We start from the raw sequence: 26,208 nt of genomic DNA, 5'->3' as shown, positions 1-26,208 counted from the left end.
AGCTTGCTCAGCCTGCCACCACTATGAGGACTCCAACAGTATAGCCTAGTGGGCTTCAGAGTCAGGGACAGCCTCTAGCTTCGTTTGCTTCTCCCACATTACAGGTGTCCTAGTGGTTATCCTCGCTAGTGGTAGCCCCATAGTTCACACCATATCATATGGGCTTCTCACCGGATCAGTCACCCTCGCTATTTGTACCTGACACGTCAGTCTCCAGGAGTCTTGGAGCATCTTTCAGCGAGTTGACAGGGATGCCTACACCACCACATATGCATGCTGCCGGTCCTTCTACAGCAGCTCCCGTTGCCGTGACTACTCAGAGGCTTCCTTTGTCTATCGCATCTTCAGATCCTACGATAGATATACTAGCAGCATCAAAGGCAGCACCCGCCCCAGCTCAGACCCAGATCGCTTCAGCAACGATTCTAGCCACAGAGGGTCAGTCAGTCCAGAGCTCAGGGTTAGATGATGATGGCACCCAGTTTCAGCTTGCTCCGCGTACCTCAGCGCCCGGCTCGTCCGCTGCAGCCCCGCTGACCGACCCTTAGGTTTTGGTGTTTGACGCCAAAGGGGGAGAGGGTTCAAGTATGTAGACTCAGGGGGAGCGCCTTTTAGGGGGAGCCTAGTTAGCTATTAGTTTATTATATACATTTGGAGTTTTATTTGTGTGATACACTATTACTATTATGCATTCGTGTGTTTACTTTCATGCATACTATTATATCTATGTGATAGTGATATCTACGTGATTATGATATATGACATGTGTGCTCTCTACATTGAATTCATTAATATGTCATATCACTTGTGTTATGCTCATTTGCTTTTGCTTCCGCATTTATACTCTGATGCAAATGAGCTTTATTATTTGTACTCATGCTTATTACATATCTTTTGAGTACATCGTGTTGGCTTGGGTCATATAAGCTTGCCTAACGATTTTGTTCCTATTGACAAAAGCTTATATGAACCAAGCATGTCAAAAACCTCACTCTTTCACATACTCGAGGTGGTATTGTCATCAATCACCAAAAAGGGGGAGATTGAAAGCATCTAGGCCCCTAGTTGGGTTTCGGTGATTAATGACAATACAAGATTACTATGACTAACATGTGTTTTGCAGAGGCAATTAAGTTAGGTCATGGTAATGGGGATCAATTGGGCAATTGAGGTGGTCATGCCCCTACGATGGAAATCGTTTCGGTTTTCAAAGGATGGATGACAAGGTTAAGGATGACTAGTTCTAAGTGTCGATTGGAGTTGGAGTGACACTTAGAGTAGTTTAGGACTTTGTTTTTACTTTGGCCATACTATTAAGGGGTATGGATGGGTAGCTTGATCTAGATGAGTCTAGTGACTTAGGTGTGGTGCATACTTGTTAAAACTAGCACTAGGTAGCTCCTACATATGCCTAAGATCAAATGGAGCAAACTTCATTCATATATGATCGAGAGTTGGAAGTGAATGGAGGGTCAAATGCTGATCGGACGCTGGCTCTGGTGCGACCGGACGCTGGCCACAGGGTCCGGCCAGTTCATTTGACCAAGGTGATTACGTCTGGCGTGACCGGACGCTGGAGTGGTCAAGTGACCAGATGCTGAGAGGCAGCATCCGGTCGACTCTAGTAAGGTTCTAGAAGTGAACATCTATGACCGGATGCATCTGGTCAGTACTGACCGGACCCTAGGGGTTCAGCGTCCGGTCGAGTACAGTAAGGTTCCAGTGAGGGTTTAATGCGACCGGACACGTCTGGTCAGTAGTGATCGGACCCTGCCAGTGTTCGGTCAACACTTAATCACTGGTGTGCGGGTTGAACTAATCGGAGCATCCGGTCAACATGACCAGAGCGTCCAGTCACCCCATAGAGGCACATAACGGTTCGTTTTTTAGGCTGCCTTATAAGTAGAAGCTCCACTCATGTGTGGAGTCACTTTTGCTCATTCCAACAGCTGAGAAACACATTTGTGAGTGCCAAGAAGAGCAAGGTCCTAGTGAGGTGATTGAGATTTGAGAATCCAAGAGAGTAGCCTCATTAGTGAATCAAGAGTAGCAAAGTGTGCATCCACCGTTCTCATTAGGCTTCGCGTGGTCAAGTGAGAGTTCGTGCTTGTTACTCTTGGTGATCGCCATCACCTAGACGGCTTGGTGGTGATTGGGAGCTTGGTGATCACCCGATGGAGCTTGTGGGTGACCCAACTCAAGTTGTGAGCGGCTGTGGGTGATTCACCACGACGGAGTGTCAAAGAATCAACCCATAGAGAGCACTTGATCCTTGTGCGGATCAAGGGGGAGCTACACCCTTACGTGGGTGCTCCAACGAGGACTAGTGGGGAGTGGTGACTCTCCGATACCTCGGCAAAACATCGCCGCGTTCCTCCCTCTCCATTTACTTTGAGCAATTCAATACTTGTTTTTACATTCATAGAATTGTCATGCTAGAGTAAGTTTGGAGCATAGGTTGCAAGTCCTTTGTGCGTTAGATTGATAGAAACACTTTTTTAGGCACAAGGGGTTAATTGGGCTAACCATAGGATTTAATTATTGCAAGAAAATTTAGAATTAGCCCAATTCTTCCCCCTCTTGGGCATCTTGATCCTTTCATGGCTCTTGCTCGACCTGCGGGTCATCCCGACCCCCGGCTCAGGAATCCTCGACTGGAGCAACAGGCGCAGTATCCTCCGACTGCGACTCACGCGACACACGTGCTCCAGTCCGCCCCTCAGATCGCCCGGCATGCTCGACTACGCCCGCGGCAGGCAGGTCCTCCCCCCGCCGTGAGTCATGTGTCGGCACCGGTCCAAGCAACGCACGGGTGTTAGTCCGCCCCTCAGCAGACCTCCCGCCTAGCTCCGCCACATCCACGACAGGTGGGGAGGGGACCGGTGACGCTGCCAAGGGGCGCGGTGACCGCGTCCGCTTCACCGCTTGCTCACCGACGACGTCCGTGCTCGCTGCACGCTTCCTCGACAAGGGATCCACCGCACGACGCGTGGCCACCAGCTCGTCACCAGCGGACGACGTTGTGTTATCGTGATGCTCTGCCGAGGTCACAACGACCCTCCCGCTCACCTCCTCGTCGGAGAAGACCATATCATCTAGATACGTAGGATCGTCCGACGCAAGCTCCAACTCGACATCGCTCCTACGTTCCTCGGCCCTCGTGCGCCGAACGATCTCCTGCTCCTTCTCCTGCTTCCGCAGGATCTCCTTATTCTTTTTCTTCTTCCGAGCCTTGGCCGCCTTCTTCTGAGCGGTCTACCAAGCCACGCCCTCTGATCCCTTGGGAAGGTGCGGTCGGGACTTATACCTCCCAAGCCCCTACGGAACGAATGAACCAGATCAAGGAAATAGGAAAGAGTAGAGAAGAAGCACGAACAAAAACAAGGGAACGCACCAATGTAGACGCGATCGAGGCATTGAGCAGTATGGGTTTCCCTACAACCGTCTCCCTGGGCCTCAGCTGTAGCACCCGGCCGACATGACTCTAGGCCTCGTCATCCAGCAACTCCTCCGGTGATGCACGGTTCGGGTCCGACCGGCCACCGTACTCCCACATCAGATGCGTCCTCTCTGCCAACGGCGCAATCCGGCGGCGGTAGAGGGTGTAGAACACCCACACTCCATTGAGGCCATGCCCCACAAGCTTCCAGAGCTCCTCTTCGATGGCCTCCACCTTGTGCCTCCCCTTACGGCTGCAACCCCATGACCAGCTTTCCCGCTCCTCTGGCCTCCTGCCAGTAAATGCCGGGAACGGCGCCGCCTCTGGGTTCCTGATGTAGAACCACTCCCCGTGCCACCCCCGGTTGGAACTGCAAGGGGTGTATGCGGGGTACGAACCTCCTGCGCTCAGCTTCCTCTGAAGGGTGAAACCCCCCACCGGCGCGGCCTCAACCGAGCTCCCCACCGTCAAGGTCCTCCCGGAGAAAAATCGCTGGAAGAGATCCACGTGCGGCTCCATCCTAAGGAAAGCCTCACAAGCGATGACGAAACCAGCGATATGCAGCACCCCCGTCGGATTGAGGTGCAGCAGCTCCAAATACCACTCATTAAGGAGCCCGCGCAGGAACCAGTGCGTGGGGTATCCTAGCCCGTGCTCATGGAAGGTAAGGAAGGACACCACCTCGTCGGGACAAGGTCACGGGAACTCCTCTTCCCCAGGGACCCTCCAGTGCGCCACCTCTTGCGGCGGCAGAAAACCCTTCTTGATGAAAGACTCCAGCACCGACTTCCTCATGGTGGATGACCTCTAGTCTGACATCTTGCTCCGGCTTGCAAAAAGGAACAGCGATGAACAGGCAAAAGAATGAGGCGAACACCCTCTCTCTGCTCCTACTTAAAGGAAGGGGAGCAGCGGTTAGGAAAGGATGTGCCAATCGGGAAGGCGAAGCGGCGGGGCGAGAAACTCTCTCTCTCTTTTCCATTTAATGCAGATGGGACGCCTCCTGACCGATGGGACGTGCCCAGCGCAACGAAATGGCTCCTGATCAGGCGGGACGTGACCGGGATATGGCCCACCACTACCGCACGACCAACCACTACCGCACGTTGGGCATGAAAACCAAAGCGCCATCGCACATAGACAACTCCCCGTCTCCCCAGGCCAGACCTAGAGAGATCCCACACAAAATCTCCTCCAAGAGACCAACCAACCCCCCAAGCTAATCGAATCACTCAGTATCCACACCTGAGATATAGGTAGGAAGCGAAGGGGCACCCCATGCAGGCCATGCCGACTCCGTCTCGAATAACGAGCACAGGTCCTGGTCGGACATTTCTGACTGAAGCTCTCCGAACCCTGTCTCTCAGGTCATCAAGGTGAGCATGTGTTTGTTAAATACAAAACTGTTCACATGAGGGCTAACCCATGATTGATAAGCGTAGGTCTTGGTCAGACGTTTCTGACTAGAGCTCTCCGAACCTCATCACTCTAGTCGTTAAGGTAAAACATTATCAAAGCCCCTCTATTTCAATTTAAAATATTCATACATCCATACACGCATTTCATACCATACGCCTAAACCCTCCGGATGGTTAGGGCATGAACCGCCCGGGGGCTCGGGAACTAAGCATCGCACATGCAGCGAAATGCATCAGAACGCTCCGTGTTGCGTCATGAAGCGACGATTGCCTCATTCGATATGAGTAACCAACAGAGCTAGGGGAGAAAACCATAGATGAGCACTGTGCGGCCCTAGCCTGGTTCGGCAGACTGGGTCATCTCAGCCTTCTTGTTCGATCCTAAACCTCTCGCCAAGCCCATAGAATCTCCATCAAAGGGGAGGTCGAAAGGCCACCTAGGTTGGTCTCCAGAATGACCTAGGCATCTATCGGGTTGCAGGTAAACGAGTAGTGGAATGTCACAAGAGGGCTATGCTGACCCCGTAACGAACGACGGGCCCGGATTCCACTCGATCACACCCGTTAGCAAACTCACCGAGCTAGTCGTTCGAGCCCGAGCGATCGGGACAGGTGACGAAACTCAGCCCGCCTGGTTTGTGAGGAACCAGATAGGGTAACGCACATAAACTCACATCGACCCCTATGAAGGCCCGATAGGGCTCGGGGGCTCAAGAAAAATGCCAAGGACAGCGACCTCAAACTCGCCAGATCCACGACTACGACTCGCCCGGTCCCCGGCACGCACCGACGCCAGGACCCACGAGCACCGCCTCGTCTGATCTTTAAACTAAACTAACAACGTCTTCGTAACGGCTTCGAATGGCTTCACTGCGCTCCAAAGAAACCCTGGGACCACGACTCCTAAACTCGCCTCGATAGGATCGGTGACATCCGGCTACGGCTCTTGGGACCGTGACCCCTAAACTCGCGTCGACAGGATCAGCAACATCCGGCTACGGCTCCTAGGACCACGACTCCTAAACTCGCGTAACGGCTTCCTAAACTAACTAAACTAACTCTCTCGATCCACGGCGTGCACCGACGCCTGGGTCTGTTCACGACTCCGCCTCACCTGATCCCGCGGCACGCATCGACGCCAAAAGATCAGTGAGCTCTGACACAACCGGACCGAACTAGCTCCACCCATGGCACGCACCGACGCCAGGGTCTGTTCATAACTCCGACTCACCCGATCCCACTGTGCGCAACGACACCGCGGTTTAACAAAATTCTGTCTCAAACTAAAAAACATGCATACACGCCTATTGAGACAGCACCCCCAGCCGGTTCGGTTTGAACCACCTAGGGCTCGAGGGCTACACCCGCCGACAAAACAGAAAAAACATCCCCTGTTGACAAACTCAGAAACACCCCCCAGCCGGTTTGGCACGAACCGCCTGGGGGCTCAGGGGCTACACCCGCGGGTACGCTCGCGAGCACACGTCGGCAAGACAAAAATCCCCGGACGATTCTGCCCGAACCGCCTGGGGGCTCGGGGGCTACACCCGCGGGTGCGCTTGCGTGCACCCGCCGGCAAGACAAAAATCCCCTAGACGATTCTGCCTGAATCGCCCGGGGGCTCGGGGGCTCCTATCGGGTTCATAAACCCGGGGTCTCTCGGGGACCGGCTTCCACACCAGGGCTCAGCCCGGGAGGACGACCTTTCTTCTTCTGGACCGGCCTGAGAGTCTAAGTTCAACAGACCGGAGCACTCGCTTTGGGCCCTAGCCGCCTTCGGCCCATCTTTCCGACCGGAGCACTACTCAGGCTCAGGCCAACTCCGAACGGCATCTCCGATCGGAGCGCTAGCGTCAGGCCCCAGCCGCCTTCGCACGGCCTCCACCCAGAAAGCCTGACCCAAGGACCGCCTCCGACTCCGACCCCGTGTCTCTGACCGGGGTTCATAAAAAACCCTGCCCATCGCTATTCTCCGACTGGCGCACCAGAACCGACTGGGGCCATCTGACCGGGGACGCCCGCTCGGAAGGAACCAGAAGGCGTACGAAGGAAGGCAAGACAGGGCTCGCAAGTCAAACCACGGCACTAGGGACCATACCCTGCGAAATAGAACTTTACAACCGCCCTACCATAAACAGTGTTGTAGGCGCCGACATTTACTTCTATAGTATTGTAGGCACCGATCAAAACACCCGTACGGTAAGACCCCCATGCCTCTGGGCATCAGCAGTGTTGTGGGCGCCGGAATTCACCATACCAGGTGAATTCGGTAGAGCCATGCCTCCAGTCGGCAAGACAACATTTTTTGCAGGTACCGACATCCACCAGTCTCGAAGAAAGCAGCTCAAACTCCCACATGCACCTGACATTCTACAGTGACATCAACAGTATTGCGGGCGCCCACCATTATCCCATCCCCATCGACGTGGGCAACAAGGCTTAGAAACGTCCGTACTCACTCTCCCTCTCACTTGTAAAGCCATCCCCTTCTTCTATAAAAGGGGGTGTGCTCCCTCCAAACAAAAGGGGGTTAACCCAAGTCGACTTCTTCAAGTTCAAGCTTAGGGTTGGACACTTTGTTCATAGCATAGCTCCTATCGATCTCGGCCCTTCCGACCGGACCGACCGAACACCCCATCTCTCTCTCTCGTTTGTAACCCCACTACAGACTTCGAACACCTGGGCTCGGGAATAAAGTCACCGACCGACCCACACTGGACGTAGGGCACGTTGCCTGAACCAGTCTAAATCCCGTGTCATTGAGTGCAAGGCCACCTCCGATCACAACGTACAACAAAAATACAAATATTTACTAGTTGGTCACTTTCTGTACCGACACAATATGAAACATATTTTCATAATTTGTTCATTTGGTGTCATAAATATTGTTGTAATTTTTTTAAAAGTTTAGTCAAACTTTAAAAAATAACTTAATACATCACTAAGAATTCATTTATTTAGAGACGAAGGGAGTAGATTGTTCGTTTTTACTTTGTTATTACTTCTCTGTTCTCACTAAATATTTTTGCTTCCTGTTAAAAGCGGGTCTTGTGTTCTTTGTTTTCCAGTCTAATTGTGATTTTGTTCTCACTTATTTAACTTTGTGTTTTTGCTCTTGCTTTTTCAAAACAAGGGCAAAGTTTACCCCTATTTCAATTAGAAGAGTTAACATTGTAAGTTTAATTAAAAGGACTAGTTTTCCTATGCGAATTTGTCCCTATGTTTTTTTAGTACTCTAGCTTTAACATCTATTTTGACATCAAATATACAGACAACATTTAAAAAATATATATAGAAAAAATTGTAGATATTTAAAATTTAAGCAAAGTTTAACAAGTTGGACATGCTTAATCAACCATCAGCCAAATCCGAGAGGGTTAGGTTAAGGTCAGGGGGTTAGTATCATCATGTATTGTTTTTATTTTTTTCTATTCCTTTAATTACAAGGGGACACCGGTAGCTTCAGTCAAAAGTTGAGGGTAAAACCATAAAGTTGAAAAATGAAGTTAAAGTTATAATTAGCCTTCAGAGTAAGAACAAGAACACCAATCTCCCATGTTAAAACGTAATTTTTGGTTAGCACATAACCTCACACTCATTTGATGTTTCAAGCAGAGCTATTACAATGTGGTTTTCTCGACTATTTATACCATATACAAAAATGATACCCCTATTTAGAGTAGGAAAATACTACGCGCTCACTGTAGTAAGAATCTGTAGCTCCTCTTTTCCCTTTCTTCTTTACCAAATTGTTTATTGCTTTTACTTGGTTACTATTCACTAAATATTCTTCATTTTATCCTAAAATGGTGTCTTCACCTTGTAATTATGTAATTTTTATTTAGGTATTTGCAGGAAAACATATCTCACATTGTGGCCATCCCGTGAAAGCCTAGATGTTGTAGACAATGTTGCATTCAAGCCTCCTTTTGTTGTTGCAAGAACCCATGTAGACACTTCATCCAATGTAGCAATTTAGAGTAATCGCCACAGATGTCATATGAAAATATGTACATCTTGTTTGTATATCTTTGCAAGAATCCATGTAGACACTTCAGCCAATGTAACAATTTAGAGTAGTCACCACAACAACTTTCCACGTACAACATCTTTGTTGCATGTGACTCAAATCCTACTTGACTAGGATTCAAGAGAGGTGTGTTAGACTTCTAATTCTATTAGGACTTGAGTGTAGAATCCTACTAAAATAAGACTCCTATTTGTATGCATCGACCAAGCCAACACAAGGGTCTCATCCAAGACGTATAAGGAGCAATTAAGAGTGCTCAAGAGGATTAGCTAGCCAGTTATTTGCACTATATTCTTGTATAGGGCATGAATTGAGGGCCCTAAAGAGTCAAGTAGGGTTACGAGAGAGCGACAATCACTTCTACTTTTTAGAGTTGCGCATATAGAATTTGTAGTCGGCTTCGCCAAAATCATAGTATCTTGTCGTGGTTGCTTCAACATCATTATTTAGGGTTTTTCATAAGATTCATCTATGATGGTCTTAATACGGTGCAAGCTTGTGTAATACTTGCAATATCCTTTTAAAGATTTGAGGACTGTTGCGCTTAACTAGAGGTATCATATCATATTCTAACAATCTTTATGCTAGAGGAAAGAGAAAAATAAAGGGGAGAAAAAAGGGAGTAAAGGATCAGCCCAATGACAAGTGGATCCCATGTGTTGGGGCTAGATATTGGGGAAGAGATATTGGAGTTTGCATCTCCCCATTAATCCTACAACTAAAAAAGCATCTCCCCCATCATCCATTATTTGGCAGGAAAATATTAGGATACCATTGGAGATTCTCTTAATTAGAAAGGTGAGATTAAACCACCGTGATCTCACATCAACACAGATGGCCATCATAGGTCTAATTTAAATTGTGCCAAAATGCAACATATAAGTACATAACCCATGAAATAAACTCGTATATTTTTCTGACATTAGTTAATCTGAACTTAAAACTCAAACTGTACATGGAGGATTAAAAAAAAACACTCAACCTATATACATTGGCCGGGCTAATTGAAATCATTCAACTCAAACTTTGATCATGGGTGCTAAGTGAACAAAGTGAATTGTTCAAAATAGTCCTCTTCTGATATACGACAACCAAAAAAAAAAGGTGCAACCGCATATATGTTTCATTCCCTGGTGCAGCTTCAATGAAAGAAAAAAATCAAAAAAAAATGAGGGACAATCATACCTTCTGTTATCATTTATGTATATTCCCATTCAGACGAAAAGAGGACGCTTACAAATTAAAATAGTCTGCAGAAGCATGGTCCCTTGTTGCTACTTTGCAGAAGTTGTGGGTGGCCAGGAGTGGCTCCTCTTCCAGTTCTGCAGGGATAGATGAATAATACCAGGCCCATCAGTTTTTTTTGTTTTTGTTTTTTTTTATGAAAAGGTCCATCATCAGGTTTAGGTATTGAATGCGAACTCTCTCCTGTCTCAACTTGACACGGTACAAGGGATGATGCTTCAGGTTCTTTTGTTCCCATATACGTTTTGCCATCCCGCTAGTCATAGCTGCTGCTTTGGCTCTGCTCCGCTTGCAACAACGGATGGCTGCCATGTGTCTCCACATTCTGTTGTGGCCTGTCTACGGTCTACCTTTACCAGCTTACGTCTTGTAAAATGCAAAATCTCCTTGAGGCTTTGGAGGCTACTGATACCACATATCGTTAAGTCAGAATGACAATCTTCAATGATTATCTTTTCTAGCTTAGGTGATGTACCTTCCTGAAATGTCACCTTTCTTAGTTCATTCAAATGGCCAAGCTCAAGAATCCCAAGCTTAGGATTGGAACCTAGATTACATGACTCTTTTGCAGTATAGATAGCGACATTGAGCAAAACTAGTTGCACATTTAGATAGATTTCTTGCATAGATTTCATTAAGTACAAATGGAGGCAAAGTAGAGTTCTAGAAAGCCTAATCCCCCCTCCCTGATAATTTTTTTTTTAATTTTAACCCTTTTTTTAATATAATTTTAAATCTAACACTGTCGGTTTTTTTTAAAACTAACACTTTTGGCCGCGCCTATTGCCATGGCGCGGCCAAATGCCTATGCCGCGCCATGCATGGCGGCGCGGCAGAGGCCTTACGTGGCGGCGACCATCACCGCTGACCGCTGACGTGGCAAGGCTTTGCCGCGCCACCGATCTTGGCGCGGCAGTGCCGCGCCCTGATCCGTGGCGCAGCAGAGCCCGGTATAACCACCGCCGCTGCCTCTTGCCCGAGCAGTCGGCGTTCCGCGATAAAGGCAGCAAGGCAGTGCCGCCGCGCCCGCCCGCGCCTGCCCGCGGCCGCGTCCGTCCATGCCAGCTAGCCCGCCTGCGCCAACAAGCCAGCCGAGGCAGTAAGCGAGCCGCGCCTGCCAGGCCGCCGGCCGCCCAGTGCAGCCACCGCGCTCGCACGCAGGCGCGCCTCCCCCTCCGGCCAGAACCATCCCTCGTCGTCCTCGTTTAAGGTTCTGACGCATATTTTATTTTCGTTTGAATGCTGGATATGATATTATGAATGGAGTTAAGGTTAGCAGAAAAATTTTGTTTGGGAACTATGGTGAAGATATAAGTTTGAGTTTGTCAATGTTAAGGTTAATGATTTAGTTAGAAGTATGTTTGCCATGTATTTTTTTGTTGCTATAATTGTTGTTTATAATATTTTAGTTCCATTGCAAATGATTACATTTTTCATTAATTTGTGTTGTTTTGATTTATGTTTAATTTGAACCGTTTTATTAGATGGAAGACATGTTTCGGGAGCAGTTATGGCAAAAACGGGGTCATCCTAGAGAAATGTACCCCGACGAATCTAGCAAAGATGCCCCCGTCCCTCCTGAACTCCCTGTCCCTAATTGTGACTGTGGTTGTCTGGCCGACGTGTTTCAGTCGAGACATCCGGACACAGCGGCTCGTTGCTTCTACACGTGCAGTCATTTTAATGTAAGTAATTATTTATGTATAATTTTCTTTTCATTTGTATTACTAGGTTACTAATATTTTGTTGAATTTTTGTTGTGTAGGACCATGAGAGGTGCTTTTTCTTTCAGTGGATTGACGGTACAGACAAGTTTGACCCCAGATACCTCCTTTTCGACGATTGGTGGAGAGGGCGACATCCACGAGAGCACTTCGAGCGGTGGGTTCCACCTCCCCCTAACCCCCCTCTAATGACAGCTAAGGAGAAGCACTTAGCCACAGTTAGACGACTCGAGGAACCTCCTCTGTGCCATTGCGGAGACCGAGCCGTGATAAACCCTGACAATACGTTGGAGTTTGTGTGTCCAAACAAGCATGAAGTAAGTGCAAAGTGTATTTGTTCAAAAGTTAAGCTATATGTGTCATGTACTAATGTCACGTTATTTAGGTGTATTCAATGGCGAATTGTCATTTCAAGGAGTGGTTGTATGGTCCTAAGAACAAATGGCCCGAAGAACCTCCAAAAGCAAAACAAAAGAAGCTAGATGAGCACAGAAAGCGAGCTGGTCGCACCGTTGAATCACCGATTGTGGCGTCTGATGAGGGGGACGAGGAGGAGGACGACACTATAAGACTGAGCGAGCTCATCTCTCTAGCAGAGGCGGGCTTGCCGACGGAGGAGGCTGAGGACGACACTGCCAGACTGAGCGAGCTCATCGCCCTAGCAGAGGCGGGCTTGCCCGTGGAGGAGGCTGAGGACGACACTACCAGACTGAGCGAGCTCATTGCTCTAGCAGAGGCGGGCTTGCAGGCGGAGGAGGATGACGACGCGTTCTTCACTCAGGCCGCAGAGGCCGCAGATGAAGTAGAGGCCGCTTACTACAGGCGAAAGGCAGATCAGCGCAATGCAGGTGACCCTAGCCACAGCAATAGGGTTGTGGTTGAGGATTGTTACTCGGACAATGAGTTGCTGACTTAATATGTTTCTGACTGAGAGTTTTTGATTGCGAGATCTGTTAGTTCTATGCATTATTCGATTTGAACTACTGATGTATTGTACCCATGTATCATGTACTCGAATTACCCATGATTGATCTTAAGTGATCACAACTGTTTGTATCATGCATTCAAAATTTATAAAACGAACATAATCATTTGCCGCGCCATAGCCCGGGTTTAGTTGCCACATAGGATGGTTCTACCGTGCCATAGGCCACGGCGGTCTGTGCCGCGCCATAGTACATGGCGCGTCAGTGACGTGGTCAACCAATGGCTAGCCTGCAGCAATAGAGTTGTTGTGCTAAACTACAAGTGCTGTACAAAACGAACATGAAGCTAATAAATGGACGACGAGTTGGCGCATAATATTTTCATTTGTTTATGAGTACAAGTTTTCAACGATAATATTCGTTCAACATAAGTTCGACGTAATGAACTAAGTCCCACGAATGTAAGGATCCCTTGAACGCCTCTTGGAAACCTCATCGTCCAGTAGAAGAAGGGGGTCGTCGTACTCCACATCAAGAAGGGGGTACAGCTGGTGCGGCGTGGGAGGGGCCATCCTATTACAAAATGATAAACAAAGGGTTAGAGTATTCAAATTAATATTTTTCAGATAAACATTATGTACCATAGCATAATTTGAACTACTTGTTATGTAATACAAACACAATATAAAATCACCTATTGTCTTCTATGCCGGCTAGCCTTGTGGCCAGATTGCTTGCAAACGGAGCAAAGATTCCTGCCACGGGTCTCGTTGAAGTCTCCCCCGCCGTACATGTCTTCGTCGTACCCTCTCATAGCGTCCATGTCCCCCTTCAGTCGCTTCTTCTTCCTTCTACCCTTCCCTACCTTCATTAGATCCGGATGTGGCACGTAGTCATAACCATTATAAGGTGGCCACTGTGTTGGGTCTAGGTATGGCTCGAAGCTTATCTCCCAAATACTAACGGTGTTCGAACGGAGATACAAGGTTGACATATATGGTAGATCCTCATAGTTGTACCCGCAAACCCTACAGGCCATGATCATATGAGAGCAAGGGCATGCATGATCTGAGGGACGTTGCAACTGCACTCTACCTTCTCAAGATCAACTCGGTAGTTTCGTCCACCATAACGTTCACCGCCCAAGCTTGTGCCACCCTTGCCCCGTACACTAAAGATATGGCGGCGGGGTCCATACGGCTCAGTGGTGTGCTGCTTGGCCAATTCCTCGGCCTCCTTCAAATGTTCAGCTCCGGCCTTTCCAAAATGCCCCTGCTCAGCTATATTCCTCTATGCAAGTTCCCACCTCTTCACAAAATATTCGTTGCACTTATGAAAGGAGAACTCAACAATTCCAGACACAGGCAACAATCGAACTCCGCTGAATACATGGTTGAAGGACTTTGAGGAGTTAGTAGTCATGATGCCATACCTGAAACCCCCCTCGTCATATGCTAACACCCACTGAGCCTTCTGTTCCATCTGCGCCTCTAACCAGGCCTTTCCCGCTGCATTTACCATCTTGTCTAGTTCTCTCTTTGTCTCCTTGAACTCATGCTCTGTACGTACACAACATAGAGCCTTGACTTTGTCACATACCTCCTTCTTCCGCTGACGCCGCCAGAAATTTGCGACAAAGTATCTCATGCACCATCTATGTACTAGAGGCGGGAACCCATCTATTTGCTCACCTGCAGCATTAAGAAGCCCTGCATGACGGTCGGAGATCAAACATATAGTGCGAGTTGGGCCGAGCACTTGGACACGTAGTAGCCGCATGAACCAAGACCACGATTCATTGTTCTCTCCCTCTGCCAAAGCAAAAGCCATGGGTACTATCTGGTCCTCAGGATCAACAGCAGCAGCCATCATCAAGGTGCCCCTGTACTTTCCTGTCAGGAAAGTGCCATCAACAAGTGTAATAATGCATTGTTCTGTTTGTGCGAACGACCATAAAACACGATAGAGGACATGCCTCAATGGGTCCTAAAAAACATCCCTCCAGTGTCCACAAACCATTTCAAGCCAGGGTTGTAATAATGCATTGCACATAAGATGCGGGGCACCCTATTGTATGCTTCCTCCCAAGTACCCCATCGAATCGGGAGAGCGATTTACTTAGCATGCCAAGCCTTTCCGTACGACACATCATACCTAACGAATCCAGATATGGACTATTGTAAAGAAGACACCGAGATGTCGTTATTGTCATCAACGAGGCCCAATATACGATGGGCAAGGTAACGTGTAGTGAGCTGCTGATGATTTTCCTTCCCCCTATTGTCTACGCAAGTGTGGGGTTCAACAACTTTAGTTATCCTCCACTTGCCATCACTCTATCTCCTTCGTGCATTTAACCTCCACAGACAACCGTTTTTGCATATCAAGTGGTACCTCAACTCCTGGTCCGAATGAGTGACGGTGTACGGTCTATGGTGGTACACAGCATAGTCCTGAAGGAAGAGTTTCATCTCTGACATTGTGTTGAATATCATCCCCTTCCTAAGGGGTTCTGTCTCATGGTTATACAATGAATTCCTACACATCCCCTTCCTAAGAGTTTCATCTCTGACATTGTGTTGAATATCATCCCCTTCCTAAGGTACGTTCTTGAACCTTAGTTGCTCAAGCTCAGTCGCTGTGTAAGGTGGTGGTGGAACATACTGCTGCGCTTCGCTAATTCTGGCCCATGAATCATAGGGGTTATCATCTGCAGCCAAATCTGTGACTAGTCTACCCTGAACATGGACACCATGTAAAACCTCGGGTTCATACTGGTAATGGCATAGTATGAACCGGTACTGGCATGGCATCAGCCGGTGTTGCCACAGCATCTATACCTCCTTGGTCATCATCAGAATCATCTGAATCACTGCTAACCACATCACCGATCCTGTCCTCCTCCTCCTGCTCCTCCTCTTCCTGTTCGAACTCATTCACATCGAAGTCGTTGCTTATACAGCCTACTGCAGTTGAATGAAACTGCTCCTGCGTCAACTGACTGTCCAAATCCATGTTATCCTGAGTTGCTTCCCCTTCGACACCTAATTCTTGTCCATTGCCTCCAAAACCATCAATGGACGGGCCGTCCTGCGCACCATGGATCCTGTACCCATTCTCCACCACCACCTCAGCCATGGACACATTGGAACCTTGGAGAACCATAGTGTAGCGGGACCAGTGAGCAGGGTCGCGCAAGGGCATGAGGACATAGTGTGCCTTAGTCTTCCCAGTATCAAACCTCCCCTTGAGTGTGAAATCACCCCCAAACTTTGTATTTAAACAGACACAAAGGTCGTTGAAGCTAGGAGGTTCATCAAACCATTCCAATTCTTCTTCCATATCCTCAAACATACCATCTTCTCTCCTAACACTTCCTCCGAACAAAACTCTAACACAACAATCCATTTGCAAAACCATTTCAAGAAACTTCATCAAGTCGTCGAAATCATTGTACATAATGTCCATACTAACATTATTACATTTTCTAACTATAACTATACTAACTAATCAAATATTAACATCTAAACAAGGCTAACTACAACAACTTATTAGACTAAATCCAATGTACAACTAGAGTAAATAATTGTACTAACTAAACTACCTTACTTTACTACCTATACTAACTTATTATATTACGTATACTAACTAAACTAACTAACTTTTCTAACTATATTAGCTATACTTTGATAATTTTACTAACATTATTAACTGTGCTAACCATATTAGTGGAGTACCTCGCTGCAGCACCTAGGCGGGCAGCCACCCTGAGGTTCTGGCCGGAGGGGGAGGCTGTCGATGCGGGACACACAGGATACCCCGCAAGGGAGAGAGAAGATCTAGTCCAACTAGGATTCTTCCCATGTAATCTTAGTAGTAGAACTATTAAGTAATCCTACTAGGAAATCTCATTGTAAACCGACTAGGACTCTGGCCTCCTGACTATATAAAGGAGGGCAGGGCTCCTAAGAGAAGAGACGACAATTGTACAACACAACACTTCACAATCAATCCAACGCAAAGGCTAACGCCGACTGGACGTAGGGTTATTACTCGATCTACGATCGAGGGCCTGAACAAGGATAAATCGACTGTCTCTTGCGTTAACCATCGAGTTCAGCATACGCTGAAGCCCAAACATACTGCCCCGGGTACCCCCGTGGTAGGCTATCGGTGGTCAAACATCGACAGCTGGCGCGCCAGGTAGGGGCTTTCGGCGACTTTGCATCCGAGAGCTCAATGGATCTCGACAACATGATCTTCCCGACGGGATCAACTTTCATCTTCGGGTCATGGATCTGCGAGGCGGACAACTACGGTAGGCTCCAAAGCCATCTCCTCAAAGATCCGGATCAGCATGAAGAATTTCCTATTTCGACAACTACGACGGATCAGCTCACCAGAGGATTCGCGCAGCTCATAATATCCGATTCGAATAAGATTTCATGGCTACGCACATCCGACTCAAATTCAAGCTCCGTGTCCAAGATGAAGTCTTATTCGAGTGCTTTCAAGAAACTGAGTTCTTTTTTGGCAGGATTCCAGAGCACAACCCAAAACAACTCGGATTACCCTCAGAGTTCTTTCAAAAAGTCGAGTTCTTTTCCATTTGGGCTCGACAACACGACAAAATCCTATCAAGGACAGATCGAAAGGTCTTTCAATCCAATGCTTGGGATACCACTGGCAGGAGCCCAGGAGGGTCTCGTGCTAACAATAACATTGCAAGACTGTATCATCCACTGGCCAGGATCCATTCCTAAAGATAGCGGAACCCAACTAGTTGGTACAACAACAACAACAGCTATTCTACCTTACCAAGAAGGAGACTCGATCTACGACATCGAGGCATCTACTAAAGTTATCAGCGACTCCGACAGCATGAAAACTAACGCCAATAACAGAACGGCTCACACACGAGAAGTGCTCATGGTTCGACGTCCTCGGTCACCATTAAATCCCCCGGAAGCACCCGATGTAAGGTCATCAGATGAATCAGAATCCAACATATCACCCTTTGCCTAGGGCTACGATGGAGAAACCGAGAGTCAGAAACAAGCTAGAGAAAGAAAAAACAAGTTGAAGCAAGGGCGCCAACACCGTGCTAGGCAGCGCAGGGAAGCTTGGATCAGATATGAGTCAGAGTTGGCTGAGTACGACAAAAGAAAGTCGCAACGAGAAGTCGAAGGAAGACGCACGGCAAATACGCCTTACGATAAGATTCGAGAAGCATTAGAAGAACTCGGAGCAACTTCACATCCCGGTGAGAAGTATGAATAGCTCCAGGACTTGCTCCGATCGACGATCCCGAGAACGCATGAAGAGAGAGCTCAATCAAGACTACCCGCCAGATCAACAACCCACCGGCAAGAAGATCAAAATCAAAGGAAATCTGCTTTCGAAAGACTTGGGCCGGGTGGAAGCCATGACGGAGGAAGTAGGAAGGAACATAATCAAGGCCACCGATTTGAACAACCAAGGAAGACCAGGAGTAGGGTGCCTACCCAGACAACCTCGCAAGATTATTCCCATCAAAACGACAGTTGGCCAGAAGAAGGTGCCGAATCTGAATTCAAAGAAACCAGGACACACGACAGATTCCCCTGTTTCGTGAACAGGCTTGCATTGGTACGATTACCTCACAAATTCAAACCGTCTAACCACTCCAAGTATGATGGCAAAACTGAACCAAGGCAATGGCTCAGAATATATTCACAATCAATTGAACTAGCCGGAGGAGACGACGATATCAAAACTCTGTTCTTTCCCATGGCACTGGAAGCCATGCCCCTCCAATGGTTCGACAAACTGAATCCAGGATCTATCAGAAATTGGGAGGATTTGCAAACAGCTTTTTGTGAGAATTTTGTAGGAATCATTACACACCCAATCACTCATGCAGAACTGAAAGGACTCAAGCAAAAGGGAGGTGAAAGTCTCAGAAATTACTATCGACGATTCGGCGAACTACGAGCTCAAGTGCATGACATAACCGAACGAGAAGTAATTGAAGCTTTCTCTCACGAAATCATGGCTAGGTGGCAATTTCAAGACTTCTGCAAAGAAAATCCAAGAAACAATGAAGAATTCAGACGAACAGTAGAAAAGATGATTATTGCAGAAGAAAAAACACGAGAGAGGTTCCCGGATAGAAGCAACCAGGACAACTCGGACAAGCAAAATCACCGAAATAGCAGACATCAAGAAAGAAAACGTAGACCAGACAATACTGTGGCAATGGCTGACAAATCAAAGAAGTTTTCCAAACCCAGAAGATATGATGACATTGAAAACACACGTTGCCCATTGCACCCTAATGGGAGGCACACCATTGGAAATTGCTACACTTTCAATGATCGATACACAAGAAAAGATAGTAAGGAAAACACCAAAGAGGACAATCAGAAAAGAGATGAAGACAACCACGAGGACAAAGGATTCCAAAAACCCAGGGGAACGGTAGCAGTGATCTTCTTAGGGGCTCCGGATTGCAGAAGCAAACATCAAGAAAAACTAGCACTACGGACCATTATGACAGCAGAACCGGCTACACCAAGATACCTCAATTGGTCACAGTATCCTATCCAATTTATCAGAGAAGACCAATAGACTAGCGTGGGAAACACAGGCCATTATCCACTGGTTCTAGATCCAACTATTGCTAGTATGACCATCACCAAAGTACTAATCGATGGGAGAGCTGGACTCAATGTCATCTTTTTAGAAACTCTAAGGAAAATGGGACTACAGCTCGCTGGGATGATCACGCCAACAAGCACACCTTTTTACGGAATAGTACCCGGCAAAGCAGCCATGCCACTCGGACAAATCACTTTACCCGTTACTTTTGGAACTCCTTCAAACTACCGAACAGAGTTTATCAAATTTGAGGTCGCTGACTTCGATTCGTCATATCATGCAATCCTCGGACGTCCAGCACTGGCCAAATTCATGGCAATACCACATTATCCGTACTTACTGCTTAAGATGCCAGGACCTAACGGTATCCTTTCTCTTCGAAGCGATTTGAAGCATGCTTTTGACTGCGACGTTCAGGCGATCCAAATTGCAGCTAAAGCACAAGCCGACAATGGAAGAAAAGAAATAGCCGCAATCGCTACAGAGACAAGCCAAGAAGAATTAGAAATACCGGCTAAAAAGCCCAGCATCATCGCACCACCAAAAGAAGCCGACGTCAAGCAAATCGACTTAGGCACAGGCGATACCTCCAAGACAGCAACCATCAGTGCTCACCTCTCGGCAAAATAGGAACTCACGCTCACCAACTTTCTTCGGGACAACAAAGATATCTTCGCTTGGAAGCTGGCCGACATGCCAGGAGTCCCAAGGGAGTTGGCTGAGCATAGAATTGATGTTAATGAAAGCTCCAAGCCTATAAAGCAACAGCTACGACGATTCTCACCTGACAAAAAGGCAGCAATTAAAAAGGAAATAACAAAACTTATGGCAGCCGGATTCATCAGGGAAATCCTTCATCCAGACTGGCTAGCAAACCCGGTCCTTGTGCAGAAGAAAAACACGGACGAGTGGCGCATGTGCGTCGACTACACAGATCTCAACAAACATTGCCCAAAAGATCCGTTCGGGCTACCACGCATTGACCAGATAGTTGACTCAACAGCAGGATCTGCACTATTATCTTTTCTCGATTGCTATTCAGGGTATCACCAGATCGCACTAAAAGAACAAGACCAGAGCAAGACATCTTTCATCACCCCGTTTGGTGCCTACTGCTACAAGACCATGTCGTTTGGACTAAAGAACGCTGGCGCCACGTATCAAAGAGCTATCCAAACTTGCCTTGGGAATCAAATCGGTGAAAATGTGGAGGCATACGTGGACGATGTAGTGGTGAAAACAAAGAACCCAGACACTCTGATTGAAGATTTAAAGCAAACCTTCGAAAACTTGAAGAGATGGAGATGGAAATTGAACCCAAACAAATGTGTATTTGGAGTTCCCTCAGGACAACTACTCGGATTTTTGGTCAGTCAGCGCGGGATCGAAGCTAGCACCAAGCAAATTCGAGCTATAATAGAAATGGGCCCACCTAGAAGTGTCAAAGATGTGTAGAAACTAATAGGATGCATGGTGGCCCTCAACCGCTTCATATCAAGACTCGGCGAAAAGGGGTTACCTTTCTTTAAACTACTAAAGAAGACAGACAAGTTCGAGTGGACAATAGAGGCCGACGAAGCTTTCAAAAAACTTAAAGAATACCTCACCTCGTCGCCTGTCCTAACACCTCCAAAGAAAGATGAAGATATGATGCTATATATTGCGGCGACTCCTACCGTAATCAGCACGGCAGTAGTCATAGAAAGAGAAGAACAAGGGCGCGTGTATAAAGTGCAACGTCCTGTATACTACATCAGCGAAGTACTATCAGAATCCAAAATCCGGTACCCGCATGTACAAAAACTACTCTACGCTCTACTCATCACCTCACGCAAGCTTCGCCACTATTTCGAAAGCCACAAGATTACCGTGGTGACAGATTTTCCACTCGGAGACATCCTACACAATAAAGATGCCACGGGGCGCATATCCAAGTGGGCAGTTGAAATTGGAGCTCTTAACATCGATTTCACCCCACGAAAAGCAATCAAATCTCAAGCCCTCGCCGATTTTGTGGCCGAGTGGACAGAGATTCAACAGCCTTTATCAGATACAATCCTTGACCACTGGAAGATGTACTTTGACGGATCACTCAAACTAGGCGGGGCCGGTGCAGGCGTTCTCCTCATTTCTCCAGAAGGAAAACAACTCAAGTACGTCCTTCAGATATTATGGCAAGCTACAAATAACGAAGCAGAATATGAAGCCCTCATCCATGGGCTACGAGTGGCAATTACCCTCGGAATAAAAAGATTACTCGTATACGGCGATTCAGCAGTAGTCATCAACCAAGTCAACAAAGATTGGGATTGCACCAAAGAAAACATGGGTGCTTACTGTGCTGAAATACGGAAACTTGAAAAACATTTCCAAGGATTAGAAATTTTACACGTCCTACGCGATTCCAACATTGTAGCAGATGTCCTTGCCAAGCTCGGATCAGACAGAGCGAAGGTTCCGCCTGGTGTATTCATAGAAGAGCTATCAGTTCCCTCTATCAAACAACCCAGTGAAACAACACATGAAATTCAGGCTAAAGGCGTTCAGATCTTGGTAATCAACACTTCATGGAGCCAAGTTTTCATCGACTATATCAAAGAAAACAAATTGCCAGCAGATAAGGCAGAAGCCACCCAAGTTGTTCGCAGAAGCAAAAACTACGTTCTAGTAGGAGATAGACTTTACAGAAGAGCAGCATCATCAGGAGTACTCCTAAAATGTGTCTCATTTGAAGAAGGTAAAGAGATCCTAGACGAAATACACTCAGGTTGCTGTGGAAATCATGCCGCCTCAAGGACACTGGTTGGCAAAGCATTTCACACCGGATTCTACTGGCCAACCGCTTTGAAAGACGCAGAAGAGCTTGTCAGAAAATGCAAAGGTTGCCAAATGTTTGCAAGACAAGCCCATGTACCAGCTCACAATCTTATCTGCATCCCACCCGCTTGGCCTTTTTCCTGCTGGGGGCTGGATCAAGTAGGACCCCTGAAGAAAGCAAAAGGCGGCTTCAAGTACATCTTTGTAGCAATCGACAAGTTCACCAAGTGGATTGAATACAAACCACTTGCGAAATACAGCGCAACCAAAGCAGTCGAGTTCATCAAAGACATTATCCACCGCTTTGGCATGCCTAATCGAATCATCACAGATCTAGGCTCCCCCTTCACAGCTACAGAATTCAAGAGCTGGGCACAAGACTGTGGTTTCAGTATAGACTATGCGTCTGTTGCACATCCAGAAGCCAACGGACAAGTAGAAAGGGCTAATGGACTCATACTAGCCAGATTAAAACCAAGGTTATACGAAGAACTAGTGGACTATGGGTCCAAATGGATTGAAGAATTACCGAAAGTAGTATGGGGGCTACGAACTCAAATAAGCAGAGCAACAGGCTACTCACCCTTCTTCCTAGTTTACGGGTCAGAGGCCGTACTGCCCACCGACTTGATCTGGACATCACCAAAGATAGAACAATACGATGAAGGAGAAGCAGAACACACAAGAAGATTAGAACTCGACAGCTCAGAAGAAGTCAGAGTAAACGCTACCCTCCAATCAGCCAGATACCTACAAGGTTTAAGATGGCACTACAACAAGAGTACCCAACCTCGATCACTACAAGTCGGAGACTTAGTGCTAAGAAGGATACAAAAGACTGACGGACCACATAAGCTACTCAGTCCATGGGAAGGTTCGTTCATTGTCACAAAAGTCACCGGACCAGGCACATACAAGTTAATAACCGAAGATGGAAAAGAAGTCAGCAATACATGGCACATCAGCCAGCTAAGAAGATTCTACGCGTAAAAACAACTCAAGAAAAAACAGATATGCAAGCCACAAGGGACCAACGTTCACAATCGATGAAAGACAATATTCTTCAACAACATATGTATTAGTTTATATTCATGATCAATAAAGATGATATTCATCCACAGCATGTCTTGTCATGACTTCCAACAAGTTGTTTTCATGAAAAGCAAAATGGCTGAAAACATGCCTGAGCATCCCGGCCGAGAGCAAAATAGCTAGAAAGACGCTTGAGCCCGCCGATGAGGGTAGCTAAAAGCTAACACCCGAAACAAAAAGAAAAATGGTTGAAAACACGCCTGAGCATCCCGGCCGAGAGCAAAATAGCTGGAAACACGCTTGAGCCCGCCGATGAGGGTAGCTAAAAGCTAACACCCGAAACAAAAAGCAAAATGGCTGAAAACATGCCTGAGCATCCCGGCCGAGAGCAAAATAGCTAAAAAGACGCTTGAGCCCGCCGATGAGGGTAGCTAAAAGCTAACACCCGAAACAAAAAGCAAAATGGCTAAAAACATGCCTGAGCATCCCGGCTGAGAGCAAAATAGCTGAAAAGACGCTTGAGCCCGTCGATGAGGGTAGCTAAAAGCTAACACCAGAAACAAAAAGCAAAATGGCTGAAAACATGCCTGAGCATCCCGGCCAAGAGCAAAATAGCTGAAAAGAACTTCAAAAGACCCTCCAGCTCTTTGTTCCGAAAAGCAAGAGGCTCAGGGGCTACATCCAGATAGGAATACTTTTTCCTCAGAAAAGCACAAGCGCCAAGTTCGTCAAGGCAACATTCTATGCCGAGTCATTTTTACATAGCACGGACGAAAGGTTATCAACACAAAGATTTACATCTAACAAGTCATAGCGTGGACAAAGCACTCGACGGATCACAAAAGAGGAAGAAAAGAAAAGTACTCGACAAATCGAGGGGTCTCGTCAGAATAACGCACAGAGTTGTTTTGCGGAGCAGAAACGAAAACAGGACAAAGTACTCAGCAAGTCAAGTAACTTCGACCGCACCTAGGCAAAGAATACATCAACAAAAATAAAGAATCTTCATTTAAAGAGGAGTGTAATATTACAAGGGGATGCTCAATCGGATCAGGCATTGTCATCAGAAAGGGAAATGTCAATATTTAGACTGTCTATAACCCTACTGGCTAAACCTTCGACCTCAGGCTCCATCCTCTCAACAGCGTCAAGGTATTCTTGGCTTTCAGCTTCCTCTGCTATCTTGGACAGAGGCGCCTCTGGAGCAAGGACCTGGACCTGGGCCGGCACATTCTTGGTACATACTTGAGCACACTTCTTCGCGAATTCTTGGAAACGAGTCGGAATCCAGGGAATGAACTGCGCCCAAGATTGCCCGTCATCCGCTGGAGTCCGGAGAACATCGGCTACTGAACGAAAAGATTTCCACAAAACGTTCCAATTTTCAGTAGCCGTCGCCAGCTTCCCGGACAAGCCTTCAATAGTTTTTTGGGCCTGCACAAGATCTCTGTCAGCTCCGCGCCTAATCAGCTTAGCAAGGGCGAGTTCTTCCTCAGCATGAGTAATTACCTCCTCAGCCTTATTATGACTAGAGCGGACAAGAGCCTTCATTTCATCGATACTCTCCGAGAGCTTCTGCTTCTCAACTCGGAGAACTAGACAAGACACCCAAGAACAAGTCAGCGAAAAAAGAAGTCAAAATACAAGAAGAAACAGGCAGAACCCGCAACACCTTTGCATTCATTCTTCGCAGACTCCACCACGGCGTCTCTCTACTTCTCCGTCTCCACAACCCGAGCACGAAGGGTCTTCTCCTCCTTTTGGTGCATTTGATGCTCTATCTCCAACTCAGCCCGGAGAAGGTCGAGATCGGCTTTCAGAGCGTCCACCTCAGAAGACAACTTTCTCTCATTCTCAGATGAGAAAAAGAAGCCAGAATGATCACGAGAGAAAGACTGAGCAAAAAGGGGCAGAGAGAAACAAGGCGTAAGGACAGAAGAAAAACAAACATGCAAAAAAGGAGTGGCAGTAAAACCTACCTGGAGCTTTTCACCAAAAGAAGTGGCGAGGGTCGACAAGCTCCCCCAGGCTGTGGTCAGCTCCGATAACCGATGGGTGGCGTCGAACTGTTGCACCACGTCACCGGAAAAAGAGGGACCGCCGGAAGCAAGAGAAGGGGAAGGAAAGGCCGGCTGGGGCGAAGAAGGAGCAACCAAAGCAACCTCCAGGGAAGCCGGAGCCAAACCCTCAGAAGGACCCAGCATGACGGCCACAGTCACCTCCGGAGCGGCCAAGTCTGCAACTTCGCCAGGTAGCTCCGAAGCCCCCGCAGCAACTTCATCAACAGAATGTTGAGAGTCCTGAGGCTCGGAACTCATTGGCACGGCGGGAGGCAGAGAAGAAGTCGATGAAGAAACGAGAGAAGACGAAACACTAAAAAGTGATAAAAGGAAGCACCGATAAGAACCAGAAGAAGGAAGATAGAAGCCAAAAAGATAAAAGCTAGAATTTACTCACCTGACCACTTTCTTCTTCGCGAAGCCAAAAGAAGGCCTCGTAGGGGGAACCACGATGGCGAATATGTCCCCGCCACCCGGCGATGGGAGCGGGATAGCCGACAACAGAGCCGCGGAAGAAGCCGGGGCTGGAGCCATGGAAAAACTCCGCACTGGAGGAGTGGTAGAGCTCGGTACCGAGGCTACCAAAGAACTCGACACCGGAGCTTCAGAAGAAGTCGGCACGGGAGCCTCGGAAGAACTCACACCCGACCTCCGATTACTTCATAAAGTTCAAGACTAAAAGTCAAGACAAAGCAGAGAAATTCAATGCAACAGGAATATGAAAAACAACTCACCGCCGCATGATGAGGGGTACTTCATCATCCTCTTCTTCCTCAGCCAAGGAAACCAGAGCACCTGCTGAAAAGAGGATAAAAAATACTCGGTTCAAGAGAGAAACAGGAAAATAAAGAAACAAAGAGTATTAAATGTGCTCACCT

Source organism: Miscanthus floridulus, chromosome 19, assembly GCF_019320115.1.
Source record: "Miscanthus floridulus cultivar M001 chromosome 19, ASM1932011v1, whole genome shotgun sequence".
NCBI lineage: Eukaryota > Viridiplantae > Streptophyta > Magnoliopsida > Poales > Poaceae > Miscanthus > Miscanthus floridulus.
Note: the sequence above shows the minus strand (reverse complement) of the source record.